At 43.2% G+C, this 16,597-nt stretch overlaps 1 protein-coding gene and 1 non-coding gene across 9 annotated transcripts in view; one reads left to right on the top strand and one right to left on the bottom strand.

The window, feature by feature from the left end:
- Window positions 1-16,597, bottom strand: part of LOC147573482 (uncharacterized) — an 86,929-nt gene that overhangs the window by 51,375 nt on the left and 18,957 nt on the right. For 2 of the 8 annotated variants that reach the window (XM_086689490.1, XM_086689494.1), the window contains exon 1: window positions 2,712-3,002. The exons of 4 other annotated variants lie outside the window; for them this stretch is intronic. The gene's annotated coding sequence lies outside the window, so the exon portion shown is untranslated. Of the gene's footprint in view, window positions 1-2,711; window positions 3,003-5,427; window positions 5,448-16,597 lie in introns of those variants that run through there. 2 more of the 8 variants (XM_086689496.1, XM_086689493.1) reach the window with 2 other exon arrangements.
- Window positions 188-294, top strand: LOC112857601 (U6 spliceosomal RNA). The gene has a single exon (XR_003223331.1). It is a non-coding gene; the product is annotated as a U6 spliceosomal RNA (small nuclear RNA).

Below are 16,597 nucleotides of genomic sequence, written 5' to 3'. Positions count from 1 at the left end.
GTCTTAGATCCTCTGTCTCCCTTTCTCTCTTCCCCTCCCCTGTTCTCTCTCAAAAAGAAAAAACATTTAAAAAAATGTTTTAAAGAAACTCTTGCATCTAATAAAGAGCTTACATTTAGTACATACAAGGAGCTCTTACAATTCAATAATAAAAAGAAAAATAACCCAATTTTAAAATGGGCAAAGGGTGCTCGCTTCGGCAGCACATAAACTAAAATTGGAACGATACACAGAAGATGAGCATGGCCTCTGCGCAAGGATGACACGCAAATTCGTGAAGCATTCCTTACTTTTATGAGCACTGGGTGTTGTATGGAAACCAATTTGACAATAAATTTCATATATTAAAAAAAAAGAAAGAAACTAACTACATAAATAAATAAAATGGGCAAAGGATTTGAGTAGACATTTCTTCAAAGAAGATGTACGCACGGCACAAACCACACGAAAAAGTGCTCAACATCATCAGTCATAAGGAAAGTGCAAATCAAAACCACAATGATATCATACCCATAAGGGCCTCTATCAAAAAACAAAACAAAACAGGTGTGCCTGGGTGGCTCAGTCAGTTAGGCATCCGACTTCAGCTCAGGTCATGATCTCACGGTTTTTGGGTTCGAGCCCTGCATCAGGCTCTGTGCTGACAGCTCAGAGCCTGGAGCCTGCTTCAGATTCTGTGTCTCCATCTCTCTCTGCCCCTCACTCACTTGTGCTCTATCAAAAATAAATAAAATGTAAAAATTAAAATAATAATAATAAATGTTGGTGAAGGTGTGGCGAAATTGGAACCCTTGTGTACTGTTGGTGGGCATGTAAAATGGTGCAGCCCCTATACAAAACAAAATGGCAGTTCCTCAAAAAATTAAAAATACAATTACCAGGTCATTCAGTAATTCCACTTCTGGGTATACCCCAAAATGAATTGAAAGCAAGGTCTCAAGAGACATTTGTATACCCATGTTCATGGCAGCACAGTTCACACATAAGAGCTAAACCCAAGGGTCCGTCATGGAAGAACGAATAAACAAAATGTGGTATGTCCATACAGTGGAATATAACCAGCCTTAAAAAGGATGGAGATTCTGACGTGCTACAACAGGGATGAATCTTGAGGACATTATGCTAGATGAAATAAGCCAGACACAAAAGAGCAAATGCTATAGGATTCCACTTACGTGGGGTGTCTAGAATAGTCAAATATATAGAAAAGGAAAGGAGAACAGTGCTTGCCGGAGGTTAGGAAGAGGGAGAATAGACAGTTGTTGTTTAATGGGCAAGGAGTATTGGTTTAGCAAGATAAAAAAGTTCTGGAGACTGGTTGCACAAGAAGGTGAATATACATAATACCACTGAACTGTACACTCAAAAATGGTTAAGATGGCAAGTTTGTCACGTGTATTTTACCGCAATTTTTTAAAATTCAAGTATAGCTGACATACAATGTTTCACTAGTTTCAGGTGCACCACATAGTGAATAGTGAGTGACTCAACAAGCCTATACATTATGCTGTGCTCACCACAAGTGCAGCTACCCTCTGTCAACAGACAACACTATTATGGCACCACTGACCGTTGGCTATATTCTGTTTGCTTTTTTAAACCACAGTGAGATAGCACTTCCCATTTAGTAGGACGGGTATAATCAAAAGGACAAGTATGGGTGAGGATGTGAAAAAACTGGAGCCCTCATATATTGCTGGTAGGAATATAGAATGGTACGACCACTTTGGAAAGCAGTTTGGCAGGTTCTTAAAAAAGGTAAACATAAACAGCAATTCAACTCATCCACCCAAGAAAAGTGAAACCTATGTCCACACAAAGACTTGTGTGCGAATGTTCATAGAACCAGTATTCACAATAGCCAAAAGATGAAAACAATTCAAATGTCCATCCCTGGTGAACAGGAAGAAGTAAAAAAAGTCATACACCCATACCATCAAATACTATTCAGTGATAAAAAGGAATTAAGTACTGATATACACCACAAAATGGATGAATCTCAAAAACAGTATGCTAGGGGCGCCTGGGTGGCTCAGTCGGTTGAGCGTCCGACTTCGGCTCAGGTCATGACCTCGCAGCTCGCATTCTGTGTCTGTCTCCCTCAAAAATAAACAAACATTAAAAAAATGTTTGTTTATTCTTGAGGGGGAGAGAGACAGAGTGCGAGTGGGGGAGGGGCAGAGAGAGAGAGGGAGACACGGAATCCGAAGCAGGCTCCAGGCTCTGGGCTGTCAGCACACAGCCCCACGCGAGTCCTGAGCTCAGACTCAGGAGCTGCGAGATTATGACCTGAGCCGAAGTCGGACGCTCAACCGACTGAGCCACCCAGGCGCCCCTAAATAGACATTAAAAAAAAAACCAGCACACTGAAATGAAAGCCAGTCACAAAAGGCTAACATCTTAATGGTGGCGGAGGTCATTGAGAGGACATGACCACCGGCTGACCTGTGAGCAGATCCCAGCAGCCGGAGGCTCCTTACTCCCTCCCCTATCCTTGGACCATGCCTCCTGCTTGCCTTCCACACTCCCAGAGACTGCCCTAAGGACAGAGCCTTGAGATAGCGAGGTGGTACTAAGACCATCTGGACGGTACACATTACTGAACGCAGGCAAAATCTCGATATAAACGTTTACGATTTGGTGGGTGGGTGTGGAGATCTACTTGTGCCGTAGCCGCCCAAGACAAGGTATGTGTTATACCTACCACCTACCAATCTGCAGTGGCTTCCCTCTTTCTTCAGAAACGCTGCTCTCTGTCCTCTGCCGGTTTTAGATTACACCCAGAAGCTCCCAACGAGCTGCCAAACCAACAACTATTGATCCCATTTATATGAAATATCTAGATAATATAAATGCATAGAAACAGAAAGATCACTGGTTGCCTGGGGTACAACGGGAAGCATCTTTCCGGTGTCACAGAAATGCTCTAAAATGGACTATGGTAATGGTATCTGTCAGGATGTCCCTGGAACCACAGTGGAGGGGACGGCCATCTTGCCAGCGCAACCCAAGGGAAAGCTCCAAGCGGCGCGCCAGAACCAATCGAAGGTCAACCAATCACCGAGCGACAGCACGACCAGGCGCGAAAAAGGCCCACCCGGACCTAAACCCGGAACCGCTGCAGCTTAAAAAAAAACCCACCCCACACCACCCCACCCAGGCGCGACTTCCCTGACTCCTCTCTGTCCCTGAGCCACAGAACCTCGCCCGAGACCTTAGTTCCCAATAAAGCCTTTGACTGCTAAAATTTTTTAGCTTCTGACTCATCTTTACCCTGCCCGATGCCTGACCTTAACAGTATCATGTAATTCTACAAAAAAATCATTAAATTTAAAATGAGTCAATTATGTGGTATGTCAATTATATATACCTCAAGGAACTGTTTTTAAAAAGTAAAGTCAGGGGCGCCTGGGTGGCGCAGTCGGTTAAGCGTCCGACTTCAGCCAGGTCACGATCTCGCGGTCCGCGAGTTCGAGCCCCGCGTCGGGCTCTGGCCTGATGGCTCAGAGCCTGGAGCCTGTTTCCGATTCTGTGTCTGCCTCTCTCTCTGCCCCTCCCCCGTTCATGCTCTGTCTCTCTCTGTCCCCAAAATAAAAATAAACGTTGAAAAAAAAAAATAATTTAAAAAAATAAAAAGTAAAGTCAGGGGACACCTGGCTGGTGCAGTTGGGAGAGCACACAACTCTTGATCTTGGGGTTGTAAGTTCAAGCCCCATGTTAGGTCGTACAGATTTTATTAACTTAAAAATAAATTCTTTAAAAATAATAAAATAAAATAAAAAGTGAAGTCATTCTTCTGGGTTGGACAGTGAGGCCCAATTTGGCCAGATAGGTGCTCTGCCATATAATTTCCATAACCCGAGTGAAATCTACACCTCCTAGATTTTACTCAAAATAGGATGAAAACATGCATATGAAAACCACAGGATAGGATGATAATGATATCTTTTGCAACTCTTTACAAGTATAATAAAAAAAAAAATACTCTAGTTGTCAATTTACAAATGTGTAAGGAGGACAAATTCTTCCACCACAAGCTTGGGAGCAGGGTCACCCCACAAGTCCATGTGTCATGGGAACTGGCAAAATAAAACCTCACCCTAGAAGCTAGTGGTCACCCACCCAAATGGAGGAGCTGGGGATTCCAGCGCATTCTCAACACTTAAATAAGCGCAGAATTAGAAAGTCAACACTGAACTGCAGTAGCCTCCTGTCTGCTCTCACTCTTCCACTATGGCAGAGCCACGACACGAGGCATTTACGTTGCGAAACAGGAGGTAGCCACGTGGCCCTCACTTCACTGCTCCCGGGACTGGGACAAAGCTGGAATACAAAGATGACCAAAAACAAAACAAAACCCATAAATTTCAGTTTGCAGCTTTCAAGATTCAATTCCTTCAAGAGTAATATTTTTTTAAGTGTATATATTTAAGTAATCTCTACACCCAATGGGGGTCTCAACCTCAGGACCCCCAAGATCAAGAGTCACATGTTCCTCCCAATGAGCCAGGCAAGCCCCCTTCTTTCAAGAGTAATATTGACCTTAACTGATAGTGCCCAGACGCTGAACTCCCCAAATAAGACCCAACCTAGCCATACTTGTTCAAATGCCTCTTTCAGACTGAGGGCACAACCATCTGGATCACCCCTGTATGCCCAGCCTAGCCAGTCCTGACTTCAGGCTCCTCCACACAGGGTGAGCAGATAAGAGCACTGTCCTGCCCTCCTGGGAATAATTTATTAATCAAACATTAAGCAGTCAAGTAGGTTATCACTGAAGCAAAACTACAATTGCGTGGTAACAGGCTAAGAAGCGGAGGCACTTTGGAAATGTCCCAACAGGAAAATATATCTGCTCTAAACCTTCACATTAACTCATTTACGGTAGGTTCTGTTATTACCCCATTTGGGGGATGAGAAAATGGGGGCACAGAGAGGTAAGGTAACTTGCCCAGGGTCACACAGCTCATCAGTGGTCCACCCAGATTCACACGCAGGTCTAACTCTAGAAGCCTGGTACAATCACCAAATCGGCTGCAAGGGTAAACAGCGCAGGAAAAGCATGAACTGGAGCCAGCCACAGCAGATGAGCAAGTTTTAGGGAGGCTAGGGGAAGGCTGATCCAGAGAGCTCCGACCTGCTCGTGATGAGGACACGCCAAGGCGGGAAGGCAAGAGGATGGGCAGGGAGGCTATAAAGGAGGCAGGAGAGGTTGCTGTAGCTTCCCGGTTGATTGTAAGGCAATGCGTCCAGCCCACCTGCCCACTTCTCAAGTGGGGAAACTGAGGCCCCCAAGGAGGGGGAACACAGGTTCCCAGGCACCAGCCCGCCTCAGCCTCCCGGAACTCCCCATCCAGGAGATAGTAAGGGGCATAGGGACTGCAGTGAGGTGGCGCGAGGCCTCCCTGCCCTTGGCGGGACACTTACCGAGGCGTACTTCCACAGCTCCCTCAGGACACCTCCCGCGTTCCTCGCCTCCAGCCTCTCCACTCCCACCTGGCCCTGCGCGCCCGCAGCTCCGCCCCCAGTGCTCCCCCCGCCCCCCGCCCCAGCCCGCCCTGGGCAGCACAGGCGGCCCACAGCGCCCCCTTTAGGCAGGGAGGCGCGGGCCCACGCCCTGCCTTGTAGACTGTTCTTTTCCCCTTACTATTTCTCTTCCCTGTCGCTTGTTGCTGTTCGCTCCCTCCCCCGCCTTCCCTTTGCCTTTCATGTTTTCAATCACAAGTCGCTCTTTCATTCATTCTTGGTTTGTTTGGTTTTTTTTAAGTCTATTTATTTATTTTGAGAGAAAGAGGACGGGGGATAGGGGTAGAGAGAGAAAGAGAGACTTTCCAGCACGCTCCTCACAGTCAGTGCAGAGCCCAACACGGGGCTCCAACCCACGAACCATGAGATCATGACATGAGCCAAAGGCAAGAGTCAGGTGTTGGGCCACGCAGGCACCCCTATTCATTCTTACACTTAACAGTTATGTGTGTGCCAGAAACTGCTCAAAACATTGGGGATAGGGGCACCTGGGTGGCTCGGTCTGAGCACCTGACTCTTGATCTCAGTTTACGTCACGATCCCAGGGTGGTGGGATAGGACTTTGTAATGGGCTCCAGGAGCCTGGTTAAGAGTTTCTCTCCCTTTTCCTCGCCCTCCACCTCAAAATAATAATAATAATAATAATAATAATAATAATAATAATAATAATAAAAATAATAAAGTAACGCTGGGGATAAGGCAGAGAAGATAGAATTCCTGTGCTCATTAGCTTACATTCTAGTAGATGACAATAAATGAATGGCTTTCCAACTTTGTCACCCCCACCCACAGGTGCAACATGTTTTACATCACTTTCCAGTATACCTACACACTCACACACACACACACACACACACACACACACACACACAGCACCCATAAGACTAACACTGAGGTTTCACAAAGCCATACTTACGTTGTAGATTGGCAGCTCCTAAAAAGACAACCAGAAAGAGCGCCAGAGTGGCTCAGTAGGTTAAATGTCCTTTGGCTCACTCAGGTCATGATCTCACAGTTCATGAATTCAAGCCTCAATCTCTTCCTCTCTCTCTCTCTCTCTCTCTCTCTCTCTGCCCCTCACTCCAAATAAATACATAAACTTAAAAAAAAAAGACAATCAGAAAACTTGTGACCAAGCAAAACTAACTTTGTTAGATTTGCTGCAGTAATAGAGAATGCTACCATGACAATCTTAATAGTATGTCAGAATGGGGAGACATGGAAAGGAAATGTATAGGGCTGGGGTCTGGGCTTGAGTAGTTCAAGAAGGTCTTTCAAGACAAGAATTGATTGGGAGTCTGTGAGACCTAGCAGGCAAGAAAGATGTTACAAAGCAGGTGGAAAGATTAAATTTTAGAAGGACATTTGTATTTCCTTTAGTTTATTGGCTATCAATGATTGTGTTTAAAAGGCTATAGAATTTCACCTTTAGTAATATAGCTTTAATGAAAAACGCCCTCTTAATTTTAAAGAAATGTTAAATGTCATTTCCTTGATATTTATGGACTAAATAAATTATAAATTTGAATTATTTTATTTTTTAAAGTTTACTTATTTTGAGAGAGAGAGAGAGAGCGAGCGAGCATGTGAGCATGCAAAAACAGAAGAGGGGCAGACAGAGAGTGAAAGAGAATCCCAAGCAGGCTCTGCACTGTTAGCACAGAGCCCGACACAGGGCTTGAACTCATGAACCTTGAGATCATGACCTGAACTGAAGTCAGATGCTTAACCGACTGAGCCACCCAGGTGCCCTGAATTGTTTTAAAAAACAGGAATTGTTTGGGATTGGGCATATGTCTTGATGTAAATTTTAGCATTAGTGAGCACAGCACAGCAAGGGTCTTAAAGCAAGTTTTAATAAGTATACTGCTGTTTGGTAAGTAACTTGATTTCCCAAATGGACAATCTTGATGGGATTCCTTCCCAATATGAGAGCCCATCCTGCAAACTGTCCAGATAAATAGGTTTGAATGAAGTCCCTAAACCAAATGTTTATTTGTTTATAGCTTTAGCTTACTGAGCACAGCATCATTTTTGCTGTGTTCTACAGGTCAAAGCAACAGGAAAGAGCACCCAGACTCAAGGAAAGGGGAACAGACCCCACCTCTTAAGGATTGTCAAAGAATGTGACCATCTTAAATCCTACACATTTTAAGGGCGTCTAGCTGGCTCAGTGGGTAGAGCATGTGACTCTTGATCTTGGGGCTGTGAGTTCGAGCCCCATGTTGGGTATAGAGATTACTTAAAAAATAAAATATATTTTTAAAAACTTCTCCACATTTGGATTACTTGGAAAATAAGGAGTTACTTTTTTGGAAAGAAAGAAGAGGGATATAGGAGAGGCAGGCCACATGGATTGGCTGACCATTGCCAAGTAAACTTTCCTTCTGGCATGGAAACCTAAAAATAACTTCTCTTGCATTCTCTGGTGCCAACCTTGGGTCTCAAGATTGGGTCCAGTATCACCAAACACATTTTCCTTTTCTGCAAACCACATCATAACATGAATTAGGCTGGGATTCCTTGGGTCTATGACTATATTGACTTCCAAAAAGTCATTTTCCCCCATGTTTTTGTCTCTGAAAAGGTGTTTTGGTTACCTGTTTTGGCTAGGGAATGGGGAATATTGGAAAGTGACCAGCATGCAAAGCAAAATGGACACATGCGTAGTGATCAGTTTTTTCTAAAGATTGGGTATTGAGTGAGCCATCTGTAACCACCTATAATATCATAACCAGAAAAAAAAATAAGCCTTAAAAAAAAAGGTTAACATAAAAGCAATTCTTTCTGTCTTTACAAAATCAGCAGAGAATGAAGAGCAGCCTGACTTGAATAAGCCAAAGAAGATTTGAAGAGCAAAACCGGAAAGAAAGGTGAGATTTTGATTTGGAATTTTGCATGGGAAGTATTCTTCAGTTCATCTACTTGGTCTGAAAGCCTCAGAGTAGCTATTTTTCATCTCATACTATTTGCTTCTAGGGGAATCTGAGAATCCTTAGATGGTAGTCCAATTGTCAAAGGGTAATGAAAGCGTAACAAAACGTGGTAGATAAAGTGGAATATTATTCAGCCTTCAAAGGAAAGGAAATTCTGACGCATGCTACAACATGGATAAACCTTGAGGACAAGATGCTAAGTGAAATCAGTCATTCACCAAAGGGCAAATACTATTTGATTCCACTGACTATTTGATTCCACTGACATGAGGTACTTAGCGTCAAAATCATGGAGACAGAACATAGAATGGTGGTCACCAGGGACTGGGGAGAGGGGGAATTAGTGTTTAATCGGTACAGTTTTAGTTTTGCAAGATGAAAAGTGTTCTGAAGATAGACGGTGCTGATGGTTACAACAGTGTGGATGTACTTAATTCACCAGAATTGTACACTTAAAAATAGTTAAAATAAAAAGTTAAAATAGTATATTTTGTTATGTTTATTTTACTATAATAAAAAACACATTTAAAAAGGCAATAAAGGGGGCACCGAGGTGGCTCTGTTAGTTAAGCGTCTGACTTCAGCTCAGGTCATGATCTCATGGTTAGTGAATTCATGTCCCGCATCTGGCTCTATGTTGACAGCACAGAGCCTGCTTCAGATCCTATGTAATCCCCTCCCCTGCACTCTCTCTCTCTCTCTCTCTCTCCCTCAAAAATAAATAAACATTTTTTAGAGGGAATAAAGGGGCACCTGGGTGACTCAGTCAGTCAAGTGTCTGACTCTTGATCTCAGCTCAGGTCATGTCTCAGTTTGTGAGTTTGATCCCCACATTGGGCTCTGCACTGACAGCACAAAACCTGCTTGGGATTCTCTCTCTCCCTCTCTCTCTGCCCCTTCCCCATTTGCACTCTCTCTCCCTTTCTTCCTCCCTCTGTCTCAAAAATAAATAAATATTTTTTAAAAGGCAATAAAACCCTTAAAATGAATTCAGCTTCCTTGCTTTTGTGTCAGGGTAAGAATCTAATCTATGTTTATAGGAAATAGTCTCCAGAACAACCTTTTCAAACATCTGCAGCTAGACCCCTTTGGGCATCCTGTGCAGTTTGGGATCTTTTAGGTCATCTTCAGGGTTGTGAAAATTAACAAAGGGAAATCTCACTAAAATAAAGCCAGGAGGCCAGAAGGGGGAGCTCTCATGCCGTACCGCAAGAGGTCAATCACAGGAAGAACCTTCAATTCACAGGAAGAATCATCAGTTACAGGCCCCAGCAAGGAAAGATGGGATTTCTACAAGAAATCCACCATCTCAGCAACTCAGCCAATGAGAAAGCATCATTACCTGAAATCTTGCTTTTCTCAATGGACTTTTCTTCAAAACAACCCTTGCCAGCTTCCTCCTTATTCTCCATAAAAATATCATTTCTCAGGGTGCTGGGTGGCTCAGTCGGTAAGTGTCCAGCTTCAGCTCAGGTCATGATCTCATGGCTTGTGGGTGCTGACAGCTCGGAGCCTGGAGCCTGCTTCGGATTCTGTGTCTCCCTCTCTCTCTGCCCCTCCCCTGCTCATGCTCTGTCTGTCTCTTTCTCTCTCTCAAAAATAAACATTAAAAAATTTTAAAAATAAAATAACATTTCTCTCCTTTGTTTGTTGGACTAGCTTATGGTTTTTGCCATAGCTTGCCTGTCCAGAATTGCAATTTTCTGCTATTCCCGAATAAACCCACCTTTCCTGGTAAAATTGTTTTAAGGATGTTACTTGATGTCTTAAGTGGGATCCAGAGAGAATGTGCGTGTGCCTGCCTACACACACACACACACACACACACACACACACACACACACCCAACAATTCAAGGTTGGTGAGACTCACAGAGCCCACTGAGCTCACTGCTTTCTTGCTGACCCTAGAGTTTGAGGATAAATCTCTCCTGAATTTCTAACTCTGCTCCCTATGCATTTTGAGTTCCTGGCCTTTATTTGGGATCTGTTTGAAGTCTTTGTCCTTTTCCGAGAGTACTCATTTGGCCATTAGTCTGACTCCTTTTTGGAACTATACTGTTCCTATCAGAACTATGCTAGCCTTTGCCCTGATTCCTTTTGGAATTGAACTATTCCAATTGGAACCGTTTAGGAATTTTTCTTTTTACTCTAGGGAGTAAATCTCTAAGGGAAACCTGACTGGCTCAGTCAGTAGAGCATGTGACTCTTGATCTGAGGGTTGTGAGTTTGAGCCCCAAGTTGGATGTAGAGATCACTTAAAAATAAAATCTTTAGGTGTGCCTGGGTGGGTCACATCTGGGTTGGACATCTGACTCTCGGCTTAGCCTCAGGTCGTGATCTCGCCATTCATGGGTTGGAGCCCCACATTGGGCTCTGTGTTGACACTGTGGAGCTTGCTTGGGATTCTCTCTCTGAGCCTCCTTTGCTGGCTCTCGCGCGTTCTCTCTCTCTTTCTCTCTCAAAATAAATAAATAAACTTAAAAAATAAAATAAAATAAAATAAAATCTTCGAGAGGTGCCCGAGGTGGCTCAGTGGGTTAAGCATCTGTCTCTTGATTTTGGCTCAGGTCATGATCTCACAGTTCATGGGATTGAGCCCCGTTTTGGGCTCTGTGCTGACAATGTGGAGCCTGCTTGGGATTCTCCCTCTTCCTCTCTCTCTGCCCCTCCCATGCTCACTCTTTCTCTCTCTCAAGAATAAATTAATAAAATTTTTAATGTAAAAAAAAATAAAATAAAACGTTTAAAAAAAAAAGGAAGAAACCTCTAAGAAATGGGATTCCAGTCATCAAAATGCTTTGAGGCACCCCCACGCCCTGGGACTACAGCCAGTTTTATATTTAAAAACTGTGGTCCCTTGGGGTACCTGGCTGGCTCAGTTGGGAGAGTATGCAATTCTTGATCTCAGGGTCATGAGTTCAAGCTGCACATTGGGTGTGGTGGTTACCTTAAAATAAGTAAACTTTAGGGGCACCTGGGTGGTTCAGTCAGTTGTGTCTGACTCTTGATTTCAGCTCAGGTCATGACCTCAAGCTTTCATTAGTTTGAGCCTTGCATCAATACTCTGCATTACCAGCACAGAGCCTGCTTGGGATACTCTCTCTGCCCCTCACTTGCTCACGGTGTCTCTGTCTCTTTAGAATAAATAATAAATAGGGGTGTCTGGGTGGCGCAGTCAGGTAAGCTTCTGACTCTTGATCTTGGCTCAGGTCATGATCTCATGGTTTGTGAGTTCAAGCCCTGCATGTGGTTCTGTGCTGTTGGTGCAGAGCCTGCTTGGGATTCTGTCTCTTCTCTCTCTGCCCCTCCCCTGCTAGTGCTTTCTCTCTCCCTCTCTCTCTCTCTCTCTCTCTCTCTCAAGATAAATAAACTTAAAAAAATAAATAATAAAAATAAATAAAACTTTAAAAGCATAAATAAATAATAAACTTTTAAAAAGTAAATAATCAACATATAAGTAAACTTAAAATAAACATCAACTTAAAATAAATATAAATAAATAAATAAATAAATAAATAAATAAATAAATAAATAAATAAAAACTGGTCCCTTCTCATACACATTTCTAACTAAATCGACTGACTTAACCAAAAGGAAATTCAAACACCAATGGCCATTATAGGGAAATTTCAATCTCTCCAAACTTACGCTTGTCAAAACTGAATTGGACAGCCATGACTTTAAAGTCGTCAAAGCTGAATGGGAAGGCTATTTGGATTTTGAAGCTTCCAAATGTTATCTTGAATCTAAAATTGTCCCTCTGTAAAATACAATTTCTAGACTAACTGAGGCAAACAAACCATTAGAAAAAGACAAAAAGGCTTCTGAGGGACAAAACAAACCCCACATTTCTTATGTTCCCTGGACTAAAGCTGGATTGTGAGCCACAGAGTTTCCTAAAGTGAATGAGGACCCCCGTAGGTTCGCTGAAGAATTTAACATATTTACTCAGACTTACCAACCTGGTTTCTCAGATTTATATCACTTAGCCCACATGCCTGTTGGTGAGAGCCAGGCCAAACATTGGATGAAACTTGCCCATGGGAACATGCTAACAGGATTTAGAAAAACAAACCCTTAAGTTTTGGCAAAATACTAAAAACACATGCTGAAAACCTCCACTGAGCAGTTGTAGTAGCTTTTTCTAAGCCTGTTGATAGGAACAAAATTCAGGCTTGCATGCACAAACATCTGATGAACCTGTTTATGACTATTACACTTGACTTCAGATTGTTTTCAAAGAAAATTCTGGTCTTCATTTAGTTGTTGAATCCACTTGGGTACACTTTGTCTCCATATTTATGAATGGGCTGAACTAAGAAATTTCCCTTATAGTAAAAGGACAAGCATGAAATGGGAAACTGTATCTATTCCAGATTGAGTTAATAATTTGGCAAACCACCTCACCTTCATGCTAGAAGAGTCACCTAAAAGACCACTAAAATTCTTAGTTTTCAACTCTGGCAAATGGAGGCCCCTAAACAAAACCAAAAACCTCCTGGTCTCTGCTGTTGCTGCAAAGAGCCAGAACATTGGGAAGAAGATTGTTACCAATTTAAGGAACCTGTAGCCCTATAGTCAGCCTTCCCAATGGCCTCCTAATTTCCAGTGATGGGGATCTTCCCAATCCTCCCTCTTGTTCAACATAGAGAACAAACTCTCAGATTAGGAATGAATCTCTCTCTGTCCTTACTGACACCAGAGCTACAGTCAGGCTTAACCCCACTGCTATAAAGCAGGCCCTGCCTCAGAGTACTAAAATTGAGTTCAAATGGGGGGGGGGGGTGTCTCTAGTAAACCTCAACAGGTTCCTGTTTCTGAGCCTGTTCCTTTTCCTTTAGGTGCCTTAAAATACGCACCCTATTATGGGGCGTCTCGGTGGCTTAGTCAGTTATGCATCCGGCTCTTGGTTTAGACCCAGGTCATGATCTCATGCTTCATGAGATGGAGCCCTGCATCCAGTTGTGCTCTGACGTGCAGAACCCACTTGGGACTCTCCCCCTCCCTCTCTCTCTGTCCCTCTCTCCCACTTGAATGCTCTCTTTCTCTCTCTCAAAATGAAAAAACTTAAAAAAAAAAAAAAGATACCCACCCCTTTCTTCTTAGTTCCCCTGCTCCTATTCATCGACTAGGCAGAGGTTTCTTAGAAAAATATCATGCTGGAATTTCTTTCTCCCAAAAGGGGGAAATAATTCTAGAATTTGACAATAGTAATCAAAATTGCCAACTAGGTGAATTAAAGAACGCTTCCACATCTTTTATGTGCTCCATCTCTGACAGAACTATGCTCAAGCAGAGGACGCTAATCATTTGTCCTTATTGGATAAGCTACCATCCTGTTTATGGGCAAAATCTTCAAATAATATTGGCAGAATCCACAGATCTCCCATAGATCACTCAAAACCTCTCCCCAGAATTAGTCAATACTCTATAAATACAGAAGCCCTTCAAGGCATCAAGTCCATAATAGAGGATTACAAGAATCTGGCTCTCATTATCCCCTGCAGTCATCCCTGTAATACCCCTATTTTACCCATGAGAAAACCCAGTGACTGAGGATGAAAATTTTGTCCAGGATTTCTGAGTAATAAATAACATTGTTATCCCTTGGCACCTCATTGTTCCTAACCCCCATGTGCTACTGACGTCCATTCCCACTGAAAGCAACTTTTTGCTGTAATTGATCAACACAGGGAATTTTTTAGAATTCCAGTTGGTAAGTATAGTCAATACTCTTTCGCTTTCACCTGGGAAGAACAGCAATACATCTGCACAGTAATGTCTCAAGGTTTCAGAGTCCTTACTTTTCACAAATCTTCAAGGTGATTTGCATGATATGAAGTTTTCTGCAGGCTCCATTTTGTACAATGTACAGACTGCTTCTCTGCTCCACTTACAAACCTCTTTACAGAAAGACCACATCCACCTGTTAAGCTTTTGGCCTTAAAAAAGACATAAAGTCTCTAGGGGCGCCTGGGTGGCTCAGTCGGTTAAGCATCTGACTTCAGCTCAGGTCATGGTCTCACGGTTCGTGTGTTCGAGCCCCGCTTCGGGCTCTGTGCTGACAGCTCAGGGCCTGGAGCCTGCTTCAGATTCTGTCTCCCTCTCTCTCTGCCCCTCTCTGTCTGTCTCTCTCTCTCAAAAATAAATAATAAACATTGAGAATAAGATAAGGTATGAAAATGGTAAACATTGTGCTGGGTATCCATTGCACTGCTCTTTGAAGTCCTTGAGGTTACACCCTTACCTTTGGCTATTTCACTCAATAGGCTGCTACACGCCTTTATTCAGGTTTGTACCACAGATGTTTATAGTGATAGTTGATATCCTTTCGGGGTAGCTCATGATGTTTCCAGCCAAAATTCTGCTCTCGAGGAAACCAGTAGCCAAACCTCTGTTGTGGTCAGCAAGGGAGGTTTTCCCAAATGATAATTTGAAAAAATTGACAGAAGACGCTCAACGATTGGCCCCAGAAAGCAAAAAATATTGGAATTCTAATAAATCTTGGTGCAACAAAAAAGAAAACTCTGGGAGCACCTGGGTGGCTCAGTCGGTTAAGCATCTGACAGGTCATGATCTCATGGTCACGAGTTCACGCCCGGTGTCAGGCTCTGCCCTATAAGTGCGGAGCCTGGCTGGGATTCTTTTTCTCTGTCTTCTACCCAACCCCCTCTCTAAATAAAAAATAAACATATAAAAAAACAATTTAAAAAATAGAGAGAACTCTGATTTGGCCAATCTAGCCCTTCCAGAAATTCTAAAATTCCTATTACTTACTGCTGTATGTGAATTAAACCACTAGTTTACTGACAAAATGACAGCATCATGAGCCAATATTGGTGGAAAAAATACTAATAAGGCTGAAAAAAGCACCTACCTCTCTTCTCCTACCTGTCCAAAGCTCAATCCAAGGAAACCTGTTCAATCTGCACCCAGACACTTTGAACTGCCAATGGCCCATTCGAGGTTTGGAGAATCAATTTCCTCCCGTCTCGTGGATATAAACATGTTTCAGTCATGGTTTGTATGTTTTCTCACTGGTCTAAAGCTTTCATCTGTAAATGGGCCACTGGTTCTTCTATTGCTAAAGTTCTGTTAAAAAAGACTATCCTTGGGGTCCCTGGGTAGTTCAATTGGTTACGTGACCAACTCTTTATTTCAGCTCAGGTGATGATCTCGCAGTTCTGTGAGTTCAAGCCCTGAGTTGGGCTCTATGCTGACAGTGTGGAGTCTGCTTGGGATTCCCTCTCCCTCTCTCTGCCCCTCCCCTGCATGTGCACTCTCTTTTTCTCAAAATACATAAACTTAAGAAAAAAAGACTATCCTTACCTGGAGAACCCTTGTGGCACTCCACAGTGATCAGGGAACCTTTACCCGTCAGGAGCTTCAACGAACCTGTGCTGTTCAGCCAGTTTTACAACACTTTCATAGTGCATGCCACCCTTAATCCTCAAGTTTACTTGAATGCACTAATGGCACCATTAAGATTCAATTGGTAACATAACATTTGTAGAAATCATCCAAATACTTTGGCCAAAAGCATTGCTGTTGGTCCTTCTAAATCTCAGATCCACTTTTTTGGGAACTCACGGAGTCTCATCCTTTGAGACAGTCACAGGATATCCAATGCCCTGCCTCCTTTGACCCACAGTTGATAAAAGATATACTTCAATAGTGTAAACGCCTAATCGCTTCTGTTAAAAATAACCATGTTGGGGCGCCTGGCTGGCTCAGTCAGTACAGCATGTGACTTTTGATCTCAGGATCGTGAGTTCAAGCCCCATATTGGGGCGAGGAGCCTACTTAAAACACACACACACGCACACGCACACACACAACACAAAACCATGCTTTGGTAGAGCAGTCTTTTTACAGTGTGCCCTCAGTAGATCTTAAAGCATCACACGGTGCAACCTGAAGATTTTGTCTGTTAGAAAAGACACCTCCTGGGGGGCCTGAGTGGTTCAATCAGGTAAAAGCGTCTGACTTCAGCTCAGGTCATGATCTCAGGGTTCGTGCATTGGAGCCCTACATCAGGCTCTGTGCTGACAGCTCAGATTCAGATTCTGTTTCTTTCTCTCTACCCTTCCCCCACTCACTCTCTGTCTCTGTCTCTCAAAATATGAAAACGTT

This window comes from Puma concolor, chromosome E2, assembly GCF_028749965.1.
Source record: "Puma concolor isolate L17-30 chromosome E2, mPumCon1.1.hap2, whole genome shotgun sequence".
NCBI classification, from domain to species: Eukaryota; Metazoa; Chordata; class Mammalia; order Carnivora; family Felidae; genus Puma; species Puma concolor.
This window is presented reverse-complemented; position numbering and strand designations above follow the sequence as displayed.